The sequence below is a fragment of the Emydura macquarii genome, unplaced genomic scaffold (assembly GCF_026122565.2).
Source record: "Emydura macquarii macquarii isolate MOO-44397 ecotype Brisbane River unplaced genomic scaffold, CSIRO-AGI_Emac_v2 contig_2676, whole genome shotgun sequence".
Lineage (NCBI taxonomy): Eukaryota > Metazoa > Chordata > Testudines > Chelidae > Emydura > Emydura macquarii.
The window spans coordinates 34,777,708-34,800,681 of NW_027132813.1; the positions used below are offsets into that span (position 1 = coordinate 34,777,708).

The window sequence follows — 22,974 nt, forward strand, 5'->3', positions numbered from 1 at the left end:
CAACCTTTTATGTACTTGGGAACTCTTATCATGTCCCCCCTCAGTCTTCTCTTCTCTGGACTTTCTCCAGTTTGTCTACATCTTTCCTGAAATGTGGTGCCCAGAACCCTAGATGAGGCCTAATCAGCATGGAGTAGAGCAGAAGAATTACTTCTTGTGTCTTGCTTACAACACGCCTGCTAATACATCCCAGAATGATGTTTGCTTTTTTTTGCAACAGTGTTCTACTGTTGATTCATATTTAGCTTGTGATCCACTATGATCTCCAGTATTCCTTCCTAGGCAGTCATTTCCCATTTTGTATGTGTGCAATTGATTGTTCCTTAGTAGGTGGAGTGCTCTGTATTTGTCCTTATTGAATTTCATCCTATTTATTTCAGACCATTTCTCCAGTTTATCCACATCATTTTGAATGTTAATCCTATCCTCCATAGCACTTGCACCCCCTCCCATCTTGGTATCATCTGCAACCTTTATAAGTGTACCCTCTATGCCACACTATTTAAATCATTGATGAAGATATTGAATAGAACCGGACACAGAACTGATTACTGCGGGACCCCACTTCATATGCCCTTCTAGCTTGACGATGAATCTCTGATAACTACTCTATGCACCCACCTGATAGTTCCATCTAGGTTCTGTTTTCCTGGTTTGTTTATGAGAAGGTCATGTGAGACAGCATCAAAAGCCTTACTAAAGTCAAGATATACCACATCTACCACTTCCCCCTATCCACAAGGCTTGTTACCACGTCAAAGAAAGCCACCAGGTTGGTTTGACACAATTTGTTCTTGACAAATCCATGTTGTCTGTTACTTATCACCTTATTATCTTCTAGGTGTCTGAAAACTGATTGCTTAATTATTTGCTCCATTATCTTTCTGGGTATTGAAGTTAAAATGACTAGTGTATAATTCCCTGGGTAGTCCTTATTCCCCTTTTTATAGATTGGTACTATATTTGCTCTTTTCCAGTCCTCTGAAATCTCACCTGTCTTCCATGACTTTTCAAAGATAATCGCTAATGACTCAGAAATCTCCTCATTTCATTAGGCCCTGCTGACTTGAAGACTTCTAACTGGTCTACATAATTTTTAACTTGTTCTTTCCCTGTTTTGGCCTCTGATCCTACCTTATTTTCACTTGCATTCATTAAGTTAGATGTTATTAAACTTTGTGATGAAAACTGAAACAAAAAAGTCATTTAGCACTTCTGCCATTTCCACAATTTCTATTGTCGTCGTCGTCGTCCGTGTCCCCCCCCCCCCCCGCCCATTGAGTAATGGGACTACCCTGTCCTTGGTCCTCCTCTTGTTTCTAATGTATTTACAGAATGTTTTCTTGTTACCCTTTATGTCTTTAGATAGTTTTAATCTCATGTATGCATATTAAAACATTACTAATAAAAAACCAACATAATTTTTTTTAAAAGTCATTTTTTTACAAATAGTAACAAGGTTTTCTGTCCTGTTTTAAGATAGTATGAGAACTGGTTTCACTAGCCAGACCTACAAACATAATGAAAATGTATTTCAGTGCACACACGACTAATTTTTCAAAAGTGATTATTGTTATATTTTATAAAAATCCTATCTAGAGTACTACAGAAAAGCTTGAAAAGCTGGCTTTATTGTGATATGAGAGGAAAAAAGGATGGAGATGTGAGATTGATATTGGTGCATCATAATGCCTCCATCGTAAATCACCACAAAATTCTTTCTGTGTTCATTCTAGTTCTTTTTTTTTTTCTAAATGGCTAAGAAATGAACTTAAATGAAAAGTAATAATTAAAATTTGGCTCATATACTGTGGACTTTTGTGCCAAGCACTAGCCTGAAATGAGTTTAAAGGGCCACAGTAATACACCCACAAAAGGGGGATTATAATGAAATCAATGGCAGAAATAGATAAATATAAAACTAAAGAAAGGACAAATAAGACAGGTGAGGGGGAAGGAAAAGGAGAAAACTGCACACTATTGTTATTAGCCGGATAAAACCTTATTATGGGTTGAGTTAGCACCCTAGAGAGATTGCAGGGTGAGTTCACATCTACCAGTTAACATAACTAAATATAAACCCCAAAGTAAGACAAAAACTCAAAAGGGGTGTGTGTGAGTGCCTCTAGCCAGCCACTCATGGGATTATGCAATATAATGACCCCGGCAAACACCCCCAGTCCCAGATACTCAGAATGCTGAGCTGGGTTGTTCTATACAAGTCTTCGTGAGGTGTGAATGACCCTCCATCTCTCTAGAGTTTTGCCTACATCTGCCTCAAGCCATGAGACGCGTATTTGGGAAAATTACATAGCGAAGCCTTATAACCATACACATGACATTGCAACAAACATATATATTACTATAACAATAATGTTCAGTATGCTGTGAACATCTTACAGGACGTACCTTGCATTAAACAATACACAATAACACTATGAGGGTGAACATGAATGATACACAATCATACCATAAGGGTGCACATGGAGGTGCAGTGTGTCACAGTGTGGGAACCTGCTTTTGTTGTTATTGTTTTGGGTAGGTGTACATGTGAAGGGAGAACAGATAAGAACAAACTGAGAGGGAGAGCAGCTGAAATCACATTGGTTGACCTTGGAAGAAACATGGGAAGTGTTTTTTGGGTCAGGTTAAAACTGCTAAGAGTGCTCTTGGGACAGTGAACAAAAGAAGCTGTTTCCTACTATTTTATTCCTTCTGAGTTAAGAGACACAGGACCTTTGTACATTCTTTGTAAATAAATAAAACTGCATCAAAGAAGTACCTGACTATCACCAATTTTACTCCCAACTGGAACAACCTACTAGACCTCAAATTTTTGGCTAGCCACTCAAATCCAAAGGGATGACAGTATTAATACAAACAGAATTTAATTTTTAAATGCATTATGTGGGGGAGTAGGCATGGGCATTTTATTCTGTCAAAGAACAGGATGAGCTTGGGGGAAATAACGATGAATAGGTGGCAGGGTGGGATCATTGTGAAAACATGAGGGGTAGTGTTTGTTATGGGCATATGGGCGAAATATTCAGAGGGCAACATCAATCACAGTAGAGGGACTAGCATAACAGCTATAGAGTAAAAGTATTTAGAAATAACCATAGCATCTTTGTGACAATCCCTCTGCTCTGTTTGGCAAATGACCTTCAGTGAATCTGAGCTCAAGTGTTTTACTGTAAAGTTACTGAGACATCACTGTACAATTGTGGATTAGTAACCTGTAAAGAAGCCCTGTGTTCTCACTGGTTGAGAAACATTCCAAATTTGTATAATAAATATTCACATTCCATATTTGTTTGTTTATTGCCTGGAGTTCTCGCCATGTTCCTGCCTTTAGAACCATATAATTTAGAGCAGCAGTTTTCAGACTGTGGGTTGGGATCCCAAAGTGGGTTACGACCCCATTTTAATGGGGTTGCCAGGGTTGGTGTTAAACTTTCTGGGGCCCAGATGGAAGCCAAAGCCCGAGGGCTTCAACCCTCGGCAGCGGGGCTCAGGCTTTGGCTTCAGACCTGGGTAGCAGGGCTCAGGTTATAGCTCCTCCTTTCCCCACCCCCCAGGACTGAAGCCCTCAGGCTTTGGACCCCCTGCCCAGGGTCAAGTAGTAATTTTTGTTGTCCGAAGGGCCGAATGGGGTTGCAGTGAATGAAGTTAGAGAACCACTGAGGGGGTCGCAGTGCAATGAAGTTTGAGAACCGCTGATCTATGGTCTTGCTTTTGCAAAGGAATTAGTGGGATTCAATGTAGATTTGAAGGGTCACATGAGTGGATCTCTTTGCAAAATTAGGATTTGTATCCCTTGCAAACAAAACAATTCAGATAAGATAATGTGAGATAAAGGTTAAGGTCAAAACAGTGAGGTTGCCTTGGGAGGGGAGACTATTACTGGATTAGCTATCTCAAAACATAATTAATTGAGAGTAGAGTTGGGTGAAAGTTTTCAGCTGAATTGTTTTTCCAGCAAAAAATACAGGGTAAGTGGCACAAAAACATTTCAGGAATTGTTTGGTTTTTCCCAATTGTTCAAGGAAAAACAAAACAAATAAATTATAACAAAATCAAAATCTTTCATTTTGACATTTTCAAAACCATGTTTTGATTTTTCAGTTTGAACTGAATTTTTAAATAAAATTGAGAACTAAAAAAATATTAAAAACTCAAAATCTAATTTTTTTTCATTTTGAGTAAAACAAAATGTTTTATATGACTGAAAATGATTTTTCCCCAACTTGTCAATTAGCTAATAATTTTAAAAAATCATTTTTATTTTGACCCGAAATATTTTTTTTAATTATTTTTATTTTTCCAAATTCCTGGTGAACTAAAAAATCTTTCATTTATGCAGCTCTAACTGGGAGGTTGTTTGATAGTTGAAAATTGTATGGTATATTTTTTATTGTTCAGTGTAACTAAATCACAGTATGTTCTTACATAATGTATTTTGATTTGCTTGCAGTTGTGGGATTATTATGTATAAGCTCTGTGCATATCAGCAGTAAATGTAAATCTTGTAATATTTTATACTGCTACAGTGACTTCCATTTGAAAACATAAAGTTTAACAAACAATAATTAAGTCTCATAACACCTCTGTAAGAGAGGCAGGTGGTATTTCCCATTTGAAAACTGGAAGGAAGGAAGATATGTGGCTAAAAAGGATTTTGAGCAAGGATTTCTAGGGCCTGCTCCTACCTTTTCCATGCACTTTGTATGTAAAACTGGGCAAGTCACTTATGGCTTGATTCTACAAAAGGATGAGCACCTTCTGTGTGGTGATGAGTATTATCAGGTACCAGTGAAGTCAGTGGGAGCAGTAAGCACTCAGCATCCTGAAGGAGGCATTTAGCATGTTGCAGGATTCAGCCCTAATTTTCTCTCTGCCTCAGCTTCCTGCATCCTCTTTGTGGGGGACTTCCCCAAAAATTCATTGTGGTTCAGGTCTGGTAGGATCAAGCTTCTGTCTATAACAGAGGAATAATACAAGTGTAGTGAGTATTATAATACAAGTAGTATTATTTGTAAAGTGTTTATAACTCTTTGGTCAGTATTTAAGGCAAAGTACTCTTAATATTTACAGATGGGGGCACATTATAAGAATGCATGGATGCAGCTGGGGTGAAGAAACCATCTTTTCACCAAGTTTTAATACTTCCTGAAAAGCTACCATAATTAAAAACGTTGTCCCCAGGCAATTTCCAGTTCCCTCCCAATAAAAACAAAGCAGCCGGCCTCAACTTGTCTCAAGCTAGGCAAGGCAATAAAACAACTTTCAATCTGGAAGTTTCCACCTGGCTTCCCCAGCATGCAGCTACCTTGAGAGCTGGACGAAGCATTTGCAAAATCAGATCAGTGCCTTTTCGAAAAGCGAGGGAGAGAAAGACGCTTAAACGAGGGCGTTGCTCCCTCACCCCGGCTGCTTGCTAAGGACAGGAGATGCCGGCGTGTAGATTTCAAGCGGCAATCGACAAGAACTTTGTCCGTTGCTTTTGCCGGCTCCGTGGCTCAGAGAGCAGCGCGGTGAAAACTTGGCTGCAGTAGAGCGGGTGCAAGCTGCTCCTGGGAAAGGAGGGCAGGCAGAGGGGCCTGGGTGCGGGGAGAGGAGGAGGAGAGACGGCGATGGACCTAATATTGCTAAAGCTTTCTGTGCCCACCCCAGTGGAGACTGTAATTGCTCGCGATCCTCCTTCACTCCCTGAGCCTCCCCAGACTTTGCAGATGTGGTGTTAGAGGGGGGGGGTTATTTTTTTATTACCTGGAATCAAACCAAACCCAAGAACTTCGTCCCTCCCAAAGCCCCCTGCAATTCTTGCTAAAAGCAGCTCTCAACTGACAACCCTTTAAAAAAAAACAAAAAAAAATCAACCCAACCCCACCCCACCCCGGCCCATAGCGATGCTGCTGCTGGGAAATAAATAAATAACAGCGAGAGTGAGAGAGAGGCAGGTTCAATTATCTAAACAAAGAAATCATGGCGGAGTGTTTACATTGGGCAGCCCCACACACGGTGGATTACGGGATAATCATAATAAAAAAAAAAAAAGAGGCCGCGGCGCAAAGGAGTTTGCAGCCAGCTCGCCGTTCCCGGGGTAAGTGTGCCATGAGCCGGGGGCAGCCCCCGGGAGCGGGACCCCGGCCCCGCTCCAGCCGCCCCGCTGCAGCGCGTGCTGCTGGCCCCGCTAGCTGCCTGGCCCCGCTGGCTTGCAGCGGCGGGATGCGCCGGGCTGGGGAGGTCCCGGGGGTGTCCCACCTCCCAGTCCCTCCCCAGCGTCCTGCCTGCAGCCCGGCTAGCGGGCGGCCCCGGGAGCTGCCCTCCCGGGCCTCGCGGACTAGATAAAGGAGGCCACAGGCGCCGCCGTGGCGGCTGCTTCCCCCTCGGAGCGCCTGGCAGGAGCCCCCTTCCCGCCCCCCAGCCAGGGTCACACATGCCTAGCTCTGACTGGCGGCTCCTCCTCCCGCTCCCTGCCGGCTGCAAAGGGCTCGCTGCGGCGTGTGCGCTGCTGCCACTGGCGGGGGGTGGGGGCGAGGAGCTCTGCCGTGTGACCTGCACAGTAGCAGCCCGGTGACAGAGAGCTGGGCCCCCCATCCGCCCACCCCCTGGAGTGTTGGTCAGGCTCAGGGAGAGGGCGAGTTGCCTATGAGCCAGGTGAAAGGAGAGGAGGAGTCCAAGGGCCATTCCTCCCAGGAAATGATCTTGTAAGGTCAGAAGTTCCCAGTTGGTGGGTCTGGGTCAAAGCCACATCCTCTCCATTTTTGTCCCCCTTCTCCTCTAATTTGTATGCCTGTGGAGAGCAAGTGTAGGACTCTGACACCAGCATAAGCCAGATCTTGATCCATCTCAGTGCAATAGTTCTGCAAACACTCGGACCCAGCTACTGGATCCAGCCGGTTCTTGATCCCAAGAAGCCAAATTACACCACCGAAGCAGAGACGGTGTCCTCCCGCTGCACCATAACGATCCAAATCCTGAGGAGCCCCAGTGCAAATGAGCCAGAAAAGCTCTGATCTGGCATCTTCACCCTGACAAATTTTTGGCTACAAAATCAGAATGATATTTTTCAAATACAGAAAAAAAGTGTTACTTCTACTACCACCCCGCTCCACCAAATCTGGGCCCTAACTCATCCTGTTACAAGGAAGCTGCAAGAAGTCTTTATTTGGCACCTGTAGGGATCTGGCTAACTAATGGGTGCCCACTCCCTGGGTTTATCATCTTCTAATTTAACACATATGTTGCTTATCTCAGACCACCACAGTCATCCTGATCTCAACATATTGTGGATCTGGCGGGATCCAGGTGTTAGATCCAGGGTTTTCAGGCACTGTTGCACCGATATATGCTGGGATCCAGATTTTCTTTCTTTTTTTTTTTTTTTTTTAATATATAATATATAACAGGGACAGCTAAAAATATCTATTTAGATAGCAGAACTTGGAGGACTGGAATGAAAATTGGCTGGTGTCAGGTTTTGTGGTGGTGTAAATGGAAGCAAGTATGGCTATACCTATATATAATAATATCTGTGGGTTTGCTCCTCCATGACCCGCAGTGGTTTCCGATAATGTAAGATTGGGCCCTGGTTTTGCCCGTTTGGGGAGAAAATGAAACATAATTTGCTTTATTCCTCTTTGATGCTGCTAGTTTTTAGAGTTTGTGAAGGTCAGACACCTGAGTGATTTCAAAATAGTCTGGAGTCCCGAGGCACCATTCCTGCATCATTATCAAGGCTCTTTGGGATTCTGGTACTTTTTAAACCTATGAATCTTAAATCTATAAGACGTTTGCTTTTCATATCATCTCTTGCCCCCCATAATTTTTAACTGTGTTTGCAGATAGCAAAACCGTTGTGTTACTCGCTCACAGTTCATCTTTTACTTCCATCTGCACCTGCAAGGAAGTCATAATGCTGAACTGGTTTCAATATGTGCTTCTATGGATACATCTATGATGCAAAGATTCCTCAGTTATACAATTCTTTATCGTTATTATAATTGAAAAACTTGTATTAAGATCAACATGGCAATGATACAATAGGGCAATGGGGAAATAGAAACGATGGAGCAGATTTTGATGTCAGTTCTAGGATTTCTTGCATAAGGACTGAGGGCCCGCGTAGCACTCCCATTGACTTCAGCTGGAGTTCTGTGTGCAGCCTGGTTGCTGGACTGGACCCTGAGTGAGGACTGCAGAATTTGGACAGTATGTGCAGTGCATTTTATATAGCAACCTTGGTTCTCAGCCAATCCCAGTCCCCACGGTGTTTGAGTGTCACAAAATTACCAAGTGTAGACATGAAGATTAGAGTGAAAAATAAAACCATGTACAAATTCTGCACTCTGAGGTCCTTGGTGAAAATGTGTTTCCACCAGTTTTGGAGGCCACTGCTTAAAACCCCAACAAAACAAATAACCTTCTGCCTCCCCAAATAAACTTCCACTACATCTGCTTTTGGCTGGGCCTGTCTAAGTTAGATTTTGTGAAAAAGACCTTTAGAGGGAGTATTGTACTCTCTCATGTGCCCATCTTTTTGCCCCTTTACTGTATTTGTACTTGCTCTCTCAGTCCTAAGCTTCCTTGGTGGTCTAAGGCTGCTTACTTAAAAAGGAACTTTAACTTAATGGGAGCACTTTGTTGATCCTTAACTGCTATTCTGCTATGGCTATTTACCAGGCTGTCCTGTAATTTCTGTGCTACCATGATGGTCTGTATAGCTGAGACTGGTTTTCTGCTCTGGCCTCCGAACTGCTACTATTCCTGCCCTCTTATTCAAAACCAAGCAGCAGTAACTTTTTTCTTCATTCAAACCAAAATTGAGATTTAAGATTTATGTCAAGCAGCTGTCCCCCTATAAAGCTATTCTTCCAAGTGTCTCATGTTTGTTTTCAGCTAAAACACACTTTACTGAGCTCTAGCATTTAGTATTCACATAGCCACACTGACATTAATGATTCCCCAATGTAGGGGCTTGTCTACACTACAGGTTATGTCGGTATAACTTATGTCACTCAGGAGTGTGAGTAAGCCACCTCCCCGAGTGACGTAAGTTATACCGACCTAAGTGCTGGCATGGACAGCGCTATATGGGTGGGAGAGCTTCTCCCGCCCACATAGCTACTGCTTCTGGTGGAGGTGGTTTTATTATGTTGATGGGAGAGCTCTTTCCCGTCAGCATAGAGTGTCTTCATCAGATGTGCTGCAGCAGCGCTGCTGTAGCGCTTCTAGTGTAGACTAGCCCCAAATCTGCATAGAGAGAGATAAGGCTCAGAAGCTGACAGAGAAATCACAATAGTTTTAGACTGCAAGATCAGTAGACTGGCTAGCAAGACAGCTAGGAGGTGAGTAGACAGTGAGTTTGATATGGTACTCTAAACATATTATTGTTACTAATTGCTACCTGTTAAACAGGACTGGAATGTTGGATGCATATTTGCCAGTCAGTATTGTTTTACCTTAAAGTTGTCAGGAAGTTCTGTTTAATTAGTGCATAAGTGAAAATTCATCCAACCCTAACAACTACTCTTTTCTCTTGTTATATGTTATGAAAACCATATATTCAGTTTTATAGGCTAACTGACTTTTTGTTTTTAAATTGATGCCAGACTTTGGCTACTTAACCAAAATATTCACCCAAAAATACAAACAACATGCTAATATAACTACAGTTTTGTTCCTTGTAAGCTTATTGTTTGACATAGCTCAATAGAGAATGAATGGGTGTATTCTCCTTTGTAGTGAATGTTTGTAACTTTCAATTGATGGGAGTTAGCATGTGTACTGAGGGAAGAATAGATCTCTCAAATGATGTTGAATCTATCTCCACATATGCTGCATATACAATAGACTGGAACTCTCAGACTAGCACTGGACAGTAAGATGATATGACATGAATATATATTTCTGAGCTCTGCACAAAATGAGGATATCATGCATAGGCAACATAGTGTGACACGTCGTATCCAGTGTGACCTGGTGCTTTCAGTGCAATGTTGTGTAATATATTTTGCTAAATTAATGCACACGATAAACAGGCCATATTTCATTTTTATGCTAATAATAATAATGCTTCTCCATTTTCTAATTCCTTTTATGCTAAGAACTCAAAGTAAATTACAGGTATGAGCAAACTGAGCTTTATAACATCCTGTGAATTTTTATGTTGTTCTGAAAACAGCTGGAAAATGTATTAATTATTGATTATGACTGGTTCATCATGATGGTGATAACCCAATTTCTTCCCCGTCTCACACTCAATCATCACTCGTTCCAGCTTTTAAGATTGAAAATAAGATGTTACCATCTGACAATGAGGAGAAAGAAATGCTCAATCCCAGCCATAAGAAGGGATAGGTCTTTGGACTGTATTTGGAGAATAGGAGATGAGATGATTCTGTAGCTGGTTCAGAAAGGGACAATGAATTGGAAGATGGCCTGATGGCAGGGTAGGAGCATCATCCGTGTGGCTGGTGAATACCTCATTGTGTTGAGTATGGGTCAGCATGCGATCTGAGGTTCATATTATGAATGTTGATGATGCACTCTGTGCAGATAAAAGGTTGTCTTATGAAACTGTGTGAAGCTTAGACAGGGACAAAAACAGATTTAAGAGAGTTCCACTTGAAACACAAAGGGTGAGATTTTCCGAAGTGTTGAGTGTCTGCCTAGCTTTGTTCTGCCTAGCTTTGTATACAGGTGAACCATTTCAGATTTTGGTGCGAGGGGTGTAACTTTAACCGTGATTCCAGGGACTACTTAGACACCAGAAAACTCTAGTTCTTTTGCAGATAATAACTTAGAAATTAGCTGATATAATTCATTTATAAAGAAAAATATTAAATATTAGACCCATTCAACACCAATGCTAATGTGTTCTGACATCTTGTCTGAAGTCACTTAAGGGACACTGGTTAAGTTGAAAATTTGAATGTATATTCTTACACTGGAATACAACAATTGAAACAATTGTAGAAAAATCTAGATTATTTTCTATCATTTAGGCTACTTACTTTTCACAGTTCACCAAGCTTGGATTAGATCATTTAACTTTTTGAAATATCCTACTAGGGCAACGCACTGTGAGTTTATACTGCACCTGCCTGGGACTCTAGGGGTGTTACCCCACTACAAATAATAGACTAGAAACTGACTTGAACAGGAGTGAAACTGACACTTTCAAGTCATTTTCACAGTATTGCCAAACCCAAAAGTTCAAAAATCATGAGTCAGGCTCACCAGAAATCATGAGATTGTCTTAAAAATCATGAGATTATGTAACAATAATAGATTTGGTGGTTTTTTTATTTGCCTTCTGCTTTTTGAGCCTTTAGAGTGCACTGGGGTCACATTTTGAAGCTTCCTCCACAACCACGAGGGCTAGAACCTTACTTTTTCTTTAAGAATGAAGGCTGAAATCATAACATATCCACTTGACTCCAGGAGCTGGGCTTTAAGGAAAACAATAGAATCATAGAATATTAGGATAGAAGGGACCTCAGGAGGTCATCTATTCTAACCCCCTTCTCAAAGAAGGACCAACCCCAACTAAATCATCCCAGCCAGGGCTTTGTCAAGCCAAGCCTTAAAGACCTCTAAGGATGGAGATTCCACCACCCATCCCATGAGGTAACCCATTCCAGTGCTTCACCACCCTCCCAGTGAAAAACTTTTTCCTAATATCAAACCTGGACCTCTCCCACTGCAACTTGAGACCATTGCTCCTTGTTCTGTCATCTGCCATCACTGAGAACAGCCTAGCTCCATCCTCCCTGAAACCCCCCTTCACACACTCTTCTCTTTTGCAGACTAAACAAGCCTAGTTCCCGCAGCTTCTCCTCATAAGTCATGTGCTTCAGCCCCCTAATAATTTTTGTTGCCCTTTGCTGGACTCTCTCCAATTTGTTTACATCCTTTCTGTAGTGGGGGGCCCAAAACTGGACACAGTACTCCAAATGTGGCCTCACCAGTGCTGAATAGAGGGGAATAATCACTTCCCTTGATCTGCTGGCAATGCTTCTACTAATGCAGCCAAATATGCCGTTAGCCTTCTTGGCAATAAGGGCACACTGCTGACTCATATCCAGCTTCCTGTCCACTGTAACCCCCAGGTCCTTTTCTGCAGAACTGTTGCCTACCCAGTCAGTCCCCAGTCTGTAGCAGTACATGGGGTTCTTCCATCCTAAGTGCAGGACTCTGCACTTGTCCTTATTCAACCTCATCAGATTTCTTTTGGCCCAATCCTCCAATTTGTCTAGTGTCATCTGCAAACTTGCTGAGGGTGCAATCCACTCTGTCCTCCTGAGCATTAACGAAGATGTTGAACAAAACCAGCCCTAGGACCAACCCCTGGGGCACTCTGCTTGATACCGGCTGCCAACTAGACATCAAGCCGTTGATCACTATCCATTGAGCCCAATGATCTAGCTAGCTTTCTGTATACCTTATAATTATCCTGAGACTCATGAGAGTTGGCAACATTATTTTTCTGTTTAAAGGCTAGTTACTTTCCAGAAGACTCTAAAGCACAACACTACAGTGATTGAGTTGCAGTTCTCACAGGAGAATATTTAAAACTAAACACCAAGAAAATTCCACATTTTAAAGTTGAGAAAAAATGGAGTCTTCTGAAGTATATCAGGGCGACTGCAAGCAGGAAAGGAAAATAAATAGGCACAGGAGCTCTGGGCAGCTCTTCCTCTTGGAAAAAAAGTTGGAGGGTCAAATCTTCCAGTCCTTAATCAGGTAAAACTTCTATTCCCATTAGTGCCTCCACTCATAGATATTAACGTGCTCAATAACTATATACTTCATATTTAAATATCTGAGCCATCTTACCCAGGGCTATGCATTTGATATGCATTGTCTCAGGGAATACATTTTCTGGCATATTCTGAACAGTGCTGAGCACACAGATGGTGCCCAGTGAATAATACAAATCATAACAATAATCATCGACTTTATGGACTCTGTGGAGGCAATTTCTGTTCTTTGTTCTGGAATTGGCCTGAATACAGCTAAAACCCTAAGAATTTGAGGCATAAACACATCTGATACTCATGACACTTTTTCATTCCTTCCTTTTCTGAAACTCAGAACAAAAAATGACAAAACAAAATGGTTTTCAGTTAAAATGTAAAATTTCAAAGCAGCCATTGCTCTGCAACCCAGCATGAGGTGGAACCTGTCCCCCTCAGCAGTTAAGTGATCTCCTCTCATCTGACTCTCATTCTCTCTCTTTCTTCATCCTTCCTGACCTCTGTGCTGCTTTTCATGCTGTCAACCATGACCACCTTCTCAATCGCTTGGGACCATTTGCTGCAGCCTCAGAGAACTGGCCTTCTTGGTTTTGTTCCTATCTATCAGAGTCCTCATTTTTTTTGCCGCATGCAGTGGAGAGGTAAGCTGGTCCAGTGGATGGGGAGCTAGCCCTGAGAGACCTGGGTTCTACTTCTCCCTGGACTTCCTGTGTGACCTCAGGCCAGTGCCTTAAGGACAGAATTTCAAAGATCTATGTAGCCAAAGATGCAAGTAGGAGGCATCTAGTGGGGTTTACAAAGCACCTGACCTTCTAAGCACTTTTGAAAATCCCACTAGGTGTCTAAATGCCTTTGAAAATCTGGCCCTTAGTCTCTCAGTGCCTCATCTGTACAATGGGGATAACCGCACTGCTCTACCTCACAGAGGGTCTGTGAGGAGAAACATTGTGAGGCGCTCAGATACGAGGATGATGGGGCCACATAAGTACCATAGGTAGAGTGAAAAGTTCCAGAGGGGTAGCTGTGTTAGTCTGTATACAGCAAAAACAACGAGAGTTCTGTAGCACTTTATAGACTAACAAATTTAATTTCTGCAGGCCTAAGCTTTCGTGGGCAGTAATCCACCTCGTCAGATAGGTAGAGTGGGAACTTATACCACTGCTATCACTTCCTTTGGTTTTGGGGCCTTCTTTTCACCTATCCTCTTCACATCTCTCTTTTTTCTGAATGTAACCTTGACTCAGAGAGAGGGCTTGGCTGTATTTCTTCTGAGTCCCTTGTGTTCTCTCTTCAGCACCCCCACCCTCCCTGCCCCCTCCATTTACTCATCTAAGGACTTCCAGATCTTTAATCTAATCACTAGCCCTTTCTTATCTTCATCACCCTGCCTCTGTTTGTAAACAAAATACTGACTCCCTGTCCCAGGGGCACAAGCTGGGAGCAGCCCCTCTCCTCTGCAGAACTCATATTTCACACTCAGCTGCAGTTAAGAGTTCCGCCTGGGGCTAGGTTGTGCCGAAATTCAGGGGGAGGCAGAACCCCCACCTCCGCTCCCCTAAATGGCGTCCCTGTCTCCATAAGGTTAAAGGTTAGTTAAAATTAACTTTCATTGATTTCAGTGGGAGCAGAGTTAGGCCAATGATGAGATCTTTTGAAAATCCCACCCTGAGTGTTATTTAAAGTGTAAATTTAACTTTGAATTAATTCCCTGGCTTTCTGACACCTTTTTCTTTTAAACTACATGACAAGATTAATATCTCAGTAATACCTCTGAACATGGAGAGGGAGATGGTGTGGCGAAGATAAGAATCCAGCCCACAATGTGCTTTTAAGAGTTTTTGCTCCACTGAGGTCAATGAGGTTGTGTGGGCTGTAAATTATCACAGAAGTTGGCTTTAAATTATTAATACATATTTACAACCTTAATTCCATTTTAACAAAATGTTTTGTGTTGGAACATTTGGAGCCATCGCATACAGCAAAATTATCACTGCATGTATTAAGCACAAACAAAGCATCCCCATAATGCTGTGCAGAAACAACTGACAGAACAGAACGTATTACAAGAAACTATCTTTCTCATTCAGTCTGCACAAAATGAGGATTTAATGCATGGACAGCACAGCCACTCCCCAGAGGTTTACTGCCCATAATCCCACCTTGAAAATGGTTCCACAATAATTATTATTACAAAATGGACACAATTTCCAGTTTTGGCATGTACGCTTCACATATAACTAATTGCACTCAGAGTAGGGAAAGCATTATTCTGCCTTCTGCAGGATATTCTAGTTCCAGCAATGTAACTATCTTAACTGTTCCTGTCCCTTATGATTTCCAGTCTCAAACCGACAACTCTCCCCGTTGGCTTATTTTGTCACAATAATGCAGAGCATGCCTGGCAACTGCTCTCACTTCGGCATGTTCAAACTATCCCTGGACATTAAGATATTATGACATGAATATATATTTGTGAGCTTTGCACAAAATGAGGATTTCATGCATAGGCAACATAGTGTGACGAGTAGTATCCGGCATGACCTTGCAAATGCCGGCAGGGCTCCAGAATAAACTCAAAAGAGCAAGGAATACTGCAGACTCTCTGGTCCTGAAAGGAATCCCACAGTTTTGTTACAGTCCCACAGGAAGTTGTACATAATGTTCTTGAAGGTTACTTTACTGTCCAGTGCCCACCAAGGTGGCTAAGTATCACTGGCCTAGAGACTTAAAATTCCATGTGGTTTTTTTTTAGTAAGGGAGAATGCTTTTACAGAAAATCCATGTTAATTATTGGACCTCACTATGTAGAGCAGAAAATCCCTTGCATAGTTAGCGGAATTTTAAAGCTTAAGGATTCAGCTGTTGAACACTGTTTTTCATTTTCTTTAGGACTAATTTGTCACTAGCTTAGAGCTATTCACGTATAGTTCCTATATCATATACACTTTCACCTCTGCTACTGTGCCATGCTAAACCTGAAGTAAGGATGGGTGAATCAATCCTTTCTGTTTCTCCAAACTGAAGTTAGCATGGATATTTTTCCCCCATGTTTGTATTAAAAAAATCCTCCTCCTTCTTTCTTCACTTCTTTTCCCTAGATTTAGACATGGATCCTTCCTCCTGACAGCCTCTTTCTGTCTTTGAATATACTGTCATGTGGCACAACAGTCCTAAAATCCTTTCTGCTAAATTCCAGTGGCTGCTGAATTGAAATAGTGTGTCCCAAAGCACAATTCAGTCTGGTTTGAGCAAAAAGAATGAGCAGAGATGCTCCAAAGTCTGTTAAGCCACATGAGATAGGGCTATTCAGAGATGGAGAGTCACCATGGGAAGGCTTATAGAAAAGTTATAAGGATAGGGGAACTTCTGATGTGTTGAAGAGGGCTTGTGGAAGCCCCTTCTTTAAAATGTTGCCACAACACTGAAGGAAAGATTGGAGTGATTCCCTTGCGTCTGAAAGTGAAAAGTCCGTCTCTGGATATGCTGAATTCATCTGTGACAAAGATGATTTATCCTTGCAGGTCATTAAAACACTTCTGAAAAGCAAATTGTTTGTTTTTGCATGCACCAGAGGACAACAAATGGGGTCGGTATTTTGAAAAATCTTCCCAGTAGACAATACCCCCCAACATTTTATGCAATCTTCTACAAGGAAGATTTTTCAAAATATTGACCCCATGTGGTGTTCTGCTTGGGGATGTCCAGAGATGCAGTAAAAAGATAGTCCCTGCTCCAGAGAGCGTACAATCTAAGTTATGACAAAATGCAACAGGTGAACAGGACAAACAAATGGGGTTAGAAGAGTAAAAAAGAAATAAATTAGCAGACATCTCGGATCAACACATGTCTAGCCAGTCAGGTGGTGGTGGTTTGTAGACATTGTTGCCAGGGTTCTGCTCCAGTATGGTGTATTGGCACTATTCCATGTTGCTGCCTTGTTCTACAGAATCTAACCTTTTATCATAAAATAATTTAAAATAAAAATAAAATAGCTAGCTGGGATAATTACATTTCTGTTACTTTCAAGGCTCTCTGCCTGCTTTTGTGGAACCTAAAACAATAGCTCCGAGAGGCATGATCTGTGCCATTCATCTCAATAGCTGCTAACTCAGATGTCCAATGATAATACTTCAAATGTCAACATGATTGGTTGTTTCACTGCCCATCAAAGCATGTAGGAAAGGAGAGGGCAAATCAGATAACTGAGATCTGCACAATCTGCTGTGAGTGACTGCTCATTTTGGCATCATGAGTGAAGGAGCCAAGTCCAAGGAGTCTGAAAGAGCCCAATAGCTCATCTGAGCCCCTTTAAGAAGGAGCCAGTCATAGAAGCCTGTTGTATTATTATCGATGGAATATATGGGCCCAGAGAGTCAAAGGTGTTACCATGACTCCATCACTGTCCAACATTAAACAGTCTCAAACAAGGTTTGAAGTTTGGTATACAGAGACCTCAGCCTACTTAGTACCAGAGCAAACATGCCATTACAAATCCTTTTAATCTTTTATCAAAGATACAGGAAAAAGGAGGAAAAACAGTTAAAGCATTTGTAATGTAAAGTATTATGTAAGGCTTTCATTTTAGCAAAATCTCTTGTTCCCTTTGTCTTTAGCTGTAGAGAGGTTTTAGAAGGAAAAACTCCCTTACAGTCTTCTTATACCGTATTAAATAGGGTAATATCTGTCCTCTTTGGGCAAAAGAGAAACAATTAGTTGAGATGGGCTGGAGCTGATGTTGTTAAAGTCCTAGAAGACCAAAACAAGATAAATACAAAAGGGGAAAGAAGAGAACAGCAAAGATGGACAACTTTCATATACAACCTTGCTGCTAGAGAAACACAGTAATGGCACACAGTCTTATTATCCACTCTGATAGCTGGCAAACTTGTACTAGCATCAGGTTATTTAGAGCAGTGTTTCTCAACTTTTAAGTAGCAAGTACCCCCTAACTTCTGAAAATTTTAATAAGTACCCCAACACTCAATTTTCCATGGGATTTTATATTTACAGATGGGCTGAATATATAAGGCCGTGATATGACAGATGTCAGATCTAGTGTGGGTAGGATTACTACCTTTACACCAGGGGTGCACAAATCAAGTATGTACCCGGGCTAGAGGTGATGTTGGCCAAAGCTAGGAGGCTTTGAGTGGCATGCCAATACTGGGGAATATAAAGCACCACGCCAAATTTTTTGCCATAGATTTGAGAGGAGGAAGGGGTGAGAGAGACAAGGAAGGAGGGCGAGAGAGACAGGAAAAGAGGGTAACTGGTAAAATCTGGGGCTGTCATAGCTGTCAATTTCACTGCTTAGCTAGAGCAGTGAAATTGACAAGTTTTCTGGGCACTGGGCTGTGAACCAGGGAGAGGGGCTGCCAGGTGGCAAGATGCAGGCAGATGCCGCCTGGCTGCCAGTCCAGGAGATGGGCGACTGCCACCCAATCCAAGCCGGGGCAGAGGAGGCTTCCACGCTGGCTGGGGCCCGGGGATGTTAACGGGCTGCTGCTGCCTGTCTTCAAGCCGAGGCGCTAGAGGCTGTCCTTCGGCTCGGAGCCGGGGCACAGGTGGCTGCCACCCAGCTGCGAGCCCAGCTCACAAGAGGCAGGAGGCTGCCACTGGGCTCCCAGCTGGGAGCTGGGACCTGGTGGGAAGCGGGGGGCTGCTGCCTGCCTCCCCCAGAGGCTGAGGGCTGCTGCTCGCTTCCCAGCTGGGAGTTGGGACTGGGCGGGAAGTGGGGGGCTGCTGCCCGCCTCCCCCAGAAGCTGGCAGCTACCACCCGCCTCCCAGCTGCGACTGGGTGGGAAGCTGGGGGCTGCTGCCTGGCTTCCCCAGAAGTCAGCAGCTGCCCCCCGCCTCTCCTTCACTCTTTTTCCCTGGGTACCCCCTGCCTGTGTCTCGCGTACCCCCAGGGATACATGTACCACAGGTTGAGAAACTATGATTTAAAGCATTGCTTGTAACTTTCTTTGATCACAGGTTTACAGCTGTGTTGCAGAATATGCAGTCTTGGCCAGCCTATGACAGACTTTTATTAAACTGAAGGCAAAACGAGAGGGCTAGGAAAGAAGGTGGGGAAGGAAAAGGATACATGTGGGTTTTGTGTGTCTGAGACGAAGTCTCCCATGCCAGGTGGCATTCAGGATTTAGCTGAAGCCAGTGGAGGTGGTATTGTCATCTGGATCCCTTTCTTTGGCCTGGTTTGGTCAGAATATCTCTTGGGATTAGGATGGTGAAGGCCCAGCGATCTAAGGATAGATCTCAGGGGCATCCCAGGAGACAGTGAGGGTAGCAGCCATAATGATAAAACTCTCCCCTTTCCTGTTCTCCTGTCAGTCAGCAGTTGTTGTCAATGGGGTAGATAAAAATTGATTATATTTAAAAAATTTTAAAAATGGAATTTTTCAGTTTAAATAATTGATTTAAATTAATTTGTTTTTAAATGTAAAGCTATTTAAAATTAAAATTGAAATTATAATATATTTTAAGGCCTAAATTTAAATCTACTCAAATCACTTAAGCAAAAAATAATAATATTAAGCAGTATATGATTGCTGCCAAAGTTTTAAAGAAAGTCACATCACTGAACTGGTGGATATCACTGGTACCAGAGTTTGTTAAAAAGATCAGCTGGCGTTTGACAGCAGTAGCCTCTTCTCTAGATGCAGAGAGAATATTTTTTTCAGTTCAATTTATTCAACAAGTTCAGTTCAATGATTAGTTCATTCAAAGTTAGGAAGACAATTGGGAGTTGAAAAAGCAGGCCTTTTCTAATCTGTAAATAAAAACTGGTTGTGAGAGGACGAGATCTGCTAGTTCTAAAATTTTGAAGGACATGGTGACCAGAAACAATCAATTGAATTCACTAACGACAGATAACACTTCCTTTGTTTAATAAATCATTTTTAAATGTCAAACATGTTTTGTTATTTTTTTTCTTATGTATCCAGCATACTAAAGTAGTTTTTATTAATTTTTTTAAAAAATACTGGTTTTGTGCATTTCTAATTGAATTCCAATTTTCATCCAAATGCAGCTTGATATAAATCATAAGTAAAAACATTAATCATCTAGGAAATAAGAAATGCATCATTCACCATTTTCTAACATAATAAAAAATATTAATCTGAATAGAAGTATGTTAAATGATATAATTGCTTAAATAAATATGTATATGTATACTGTATAGTCCTGGGTAGTAAAAAGAAATACCAAATTTAGTATAAAGACTCCAGTTAGTTATAAATCAACACTTTTTAATGGTCTAATGAGAATCAACTTTTTTTTAGGTAAATAACTAAAAAAAAGCACAGATGCAAAACAGGAGTAAAATAAATTATTTAAATCAAGGTTTCCTGCTTGTTGATTTAAATCATGATTAAAATTGGTGATTTAAATTGCTTTGATTTAAATCAATCCATCCTGGTTGTTAGACAGCTTTCAGCCAGTTTTCCCCTTGCTCTCTTATTTTAAGCAGCCAAAGAGAGAGTGAAGAGATGGGCTATTCCACTCTCGTTATTTGGTCCACCGTTTTTTCTGACACACCAATATTGGTCTATAGATTTCTGGTCCCACACTTCGCTTTTTTTACTAGGCATGGTCTTAACATAGTTCTTGAATTATATCAATAGGCCTTTTTGTTTGGACTCATTTGGACTCATTTAGTCTTTCTATCTCCCTTTTGTACATTTGTTGTTGTGGGTTATCGTGACATTTTATGACCTTTCACTTACTTCTTACAGTTATGCTTAAAATTACAGCAAATTTGTAGACCAAGTTATTACAGTAAGCCTCACTGAGAGGAAGCCAAGCATGGGGAGCCCAATAGAGCCCCTGGATGTATCCAAACCCCAGTGTGGGAGAGGCTATCCCAGATGGGATATCTGAATATATTTAACATCTGCACAATCTACTGTGAGTGGTATCATGTGTGGGTGGAGCTTAGAAGAGTTCCACCACGCTTTCCCTCCCCCCTCCCCCATGGCTGCCCCATGCTAGCTGACACCCATGCCAGACACCCATGGCTGAACCATGCCAGCTGACTCTGGCTCGCCGGGGCTTGGGCTAAAGTGTTATTTAATTGCAGTGTACACATTTGGGCTCAGGCTGCGGGCCCGAGCTCTGGGACCCTCCCACTTCATGGGGTCCTAGAGCCCAGACTCCTACCTCAGCCCAAACATCTACACTGCATCAAACAGCCCCTTAGCTCAAGCCCCATGAGCCTGAATCAGCTGGCATGAGGCAACTGCATTTTTTATTTGCAGTGTAGAGATTCCCTTACAGAGCAAAAAGACTCTTAAAGCTGACCTGTGGAACATTAAGAGAGTATTGAGAACATGGTACTTGCTGTCAATACATAATTGCAGCCATTTTAAAACAACCCTATCAAATAAATAAATAAATTATACATATTTTAAAAATTTCCTTAATTACATGTTTACCCAATAGGCCAGCAAAGCTCTGTCCCAAGGAGCTGTTGCAAACTGAGTAAATAATACATGTTTTAAAGTCCATAATTACATATTTAAACGATAGACTATCGAGGAAATAATGCACATTTTAAAAAGTCCATAATTACATATTTACATGATAGTCTGTAAATTCTGTAATTACTTATTTACACAATAGACCATAACAGCTGTTACAGTCTATTATAGTAAATCTCATAGAACTATCTTATGGATTTTTTTAATTTAAGAAAAGTAAGTTAATTTAAGCAGAAAATGACACTGTCAGTCTTAAAGATTTACCATAAACCTGAAAAACATAAAATAAATAATCATAATATCAAAGTAAAGGTAAAAGTCTAGGGTGACACTTGGTTATACGTGTTCTTATCCTTTCAATTATGTACATTTTGTGTTGGGGGTGAGGAAGTTTAGACTGGATTATTCATTAATTTCAGAAATCCTTGATTTAGATGGCTCAAATTAAGTATGCAACATTATTTTAACATACCTGTAGTTTTATTAGTATCACATGGACAGTCAACTTGGGTAAGTATCCTTTTAGTATCCTAAAAGTTCTTGTGGCCCAATCATGCTCCTATTAAAGTCAATGAAAAACTCCCATCAACACCAGTCAGGAAAACATTCCCATAAAGGACAGCAATTAAGCATGTACTTAAGACCTGTTGAAGTTAATAGGACTTAAGCATGTTCTTAAAAATAAGCACATATTTAAGTACTCTCCTGAATACTAATAAACTCAAGAATGTGATTAAATGGTTTCCTGAATCAGGGTTGCTATCTGCAATGAGGGCAGGTTTGGCACTTTAGTCATATATGGCTTATGCATGGACCGTGTGTTCTTTATTCTTCATTCTGTGACTCTCCCTGGAGAAAAGCTTATGATAAAGTATATATCAAATATTACTGCATCTTTGAAGAGTTTCATGGATTGTGAATTCATCTAATGTGTTCCATAGTTCAGCTGCTGAATTTATTCCTCATGTTAAAGACTGGATCAATACACCTAAATGAGACTTCTGTCCATAATTACTGCTAAATAGCAAGGCTAAATCAAGTAAGTGCGAATCTGACATTTAACTATGCTGGACTTTATACATTTAGTAACAAAACAGAGTATGAGGGAAACCTTTGATCTTCTTTGTTAGATAGTTTCGTTAAGACATTTGAGTTAAGAGAAGTGAAATAGTTGAGAGCTCAGTTTATATTCAGACATATTTTCACTTTAATGAAATATACCGATACATAGCAAAGACAGCAGTCTCAGCTTGTTCATCGATAACACATGAAATATACATCCTCACGTTCAAGGCAGGGTTGCCTAGTACTGTCCTTGACTAAAAATATCAGATAAGGGCTAAAGTATTCCTCTTTCCTTGACCCTAACAGGGAACAGCACAAGCTTTGGCAAAGAGGGATCTCTTAACACAGTATTCAGAAATAAAGAAACAGCTTCCATCAGCAGGTGATAAACAGAAACTGGCTGTTCCTGCTAGGTGTCTTCACCACTCTTGCTACTGGCACCACTGCACAGTCTTGGGCAATAGGGCAAATAGCCTGGAACTTGAAAGACAATGAATGTCAACATGAAACCATTTTAAAAGGCTGAAATATTGGTATTAGAAACAACTGAACCATCTGGGCCCAATTCTCCACTACCTTGCCTCTTGTGTAGCTGTTTACAGCTTTGCGAAGTGGATGTACAACACTTCCATTCTGATTTGGTAGCATTTTACACATACTTT

The 22,974-nt window shown here is 41.4% G+C and overlaps 2 long non-coding RNA genes across 3 annotated transcripts in view; one reads left to right on the forward strand and one right to left on the reverse strand.

Moving 5' to 3' along the window:
• Positions 1 to 4,885: 4,885 nt before the first annotated feature.
• Positions 4,886 to 5,842, reverse strand: LOC137164564 (uncharacterized). Of its 2 annotated transcripts, XR_010923116.1 has the most exons (3): positions 5,770 to 5,842; positions 5,330 to 5,600; positions 4,886 to 4,978 (listed from the first exon to the last, which is right to left on the reverse strand). It is a non-coding gene; the product is annotated as an uncharacterized lncRNA (long non-coding RNA). The 2 variants fall into 2 exon arrangements; XR_010923115.1 differs by lacking the exon at positions 5,770 to 5,842 and having other exon boundaries at positions 5,330 to 5,748.
• Positions 5,843 to 5,973: 131 nt separating this feature from the next.
• The window catches only part of LOC137164565 (uncharacterized), a 103,214-nt gene continuing 86,213 nt past the window's right edge, over positions 5,974 to 22,974 (forward strand). Inside the window, exon 1 of the long non-coding RNA XR_010923117.1 lies at positions 5,974 to 6,103. This is a non-coding gene — a long non-coding RNA (uncharacterized lncRNA). The remainder of the gene's footprint in view (positions 6,104 to 22,974) is intronic.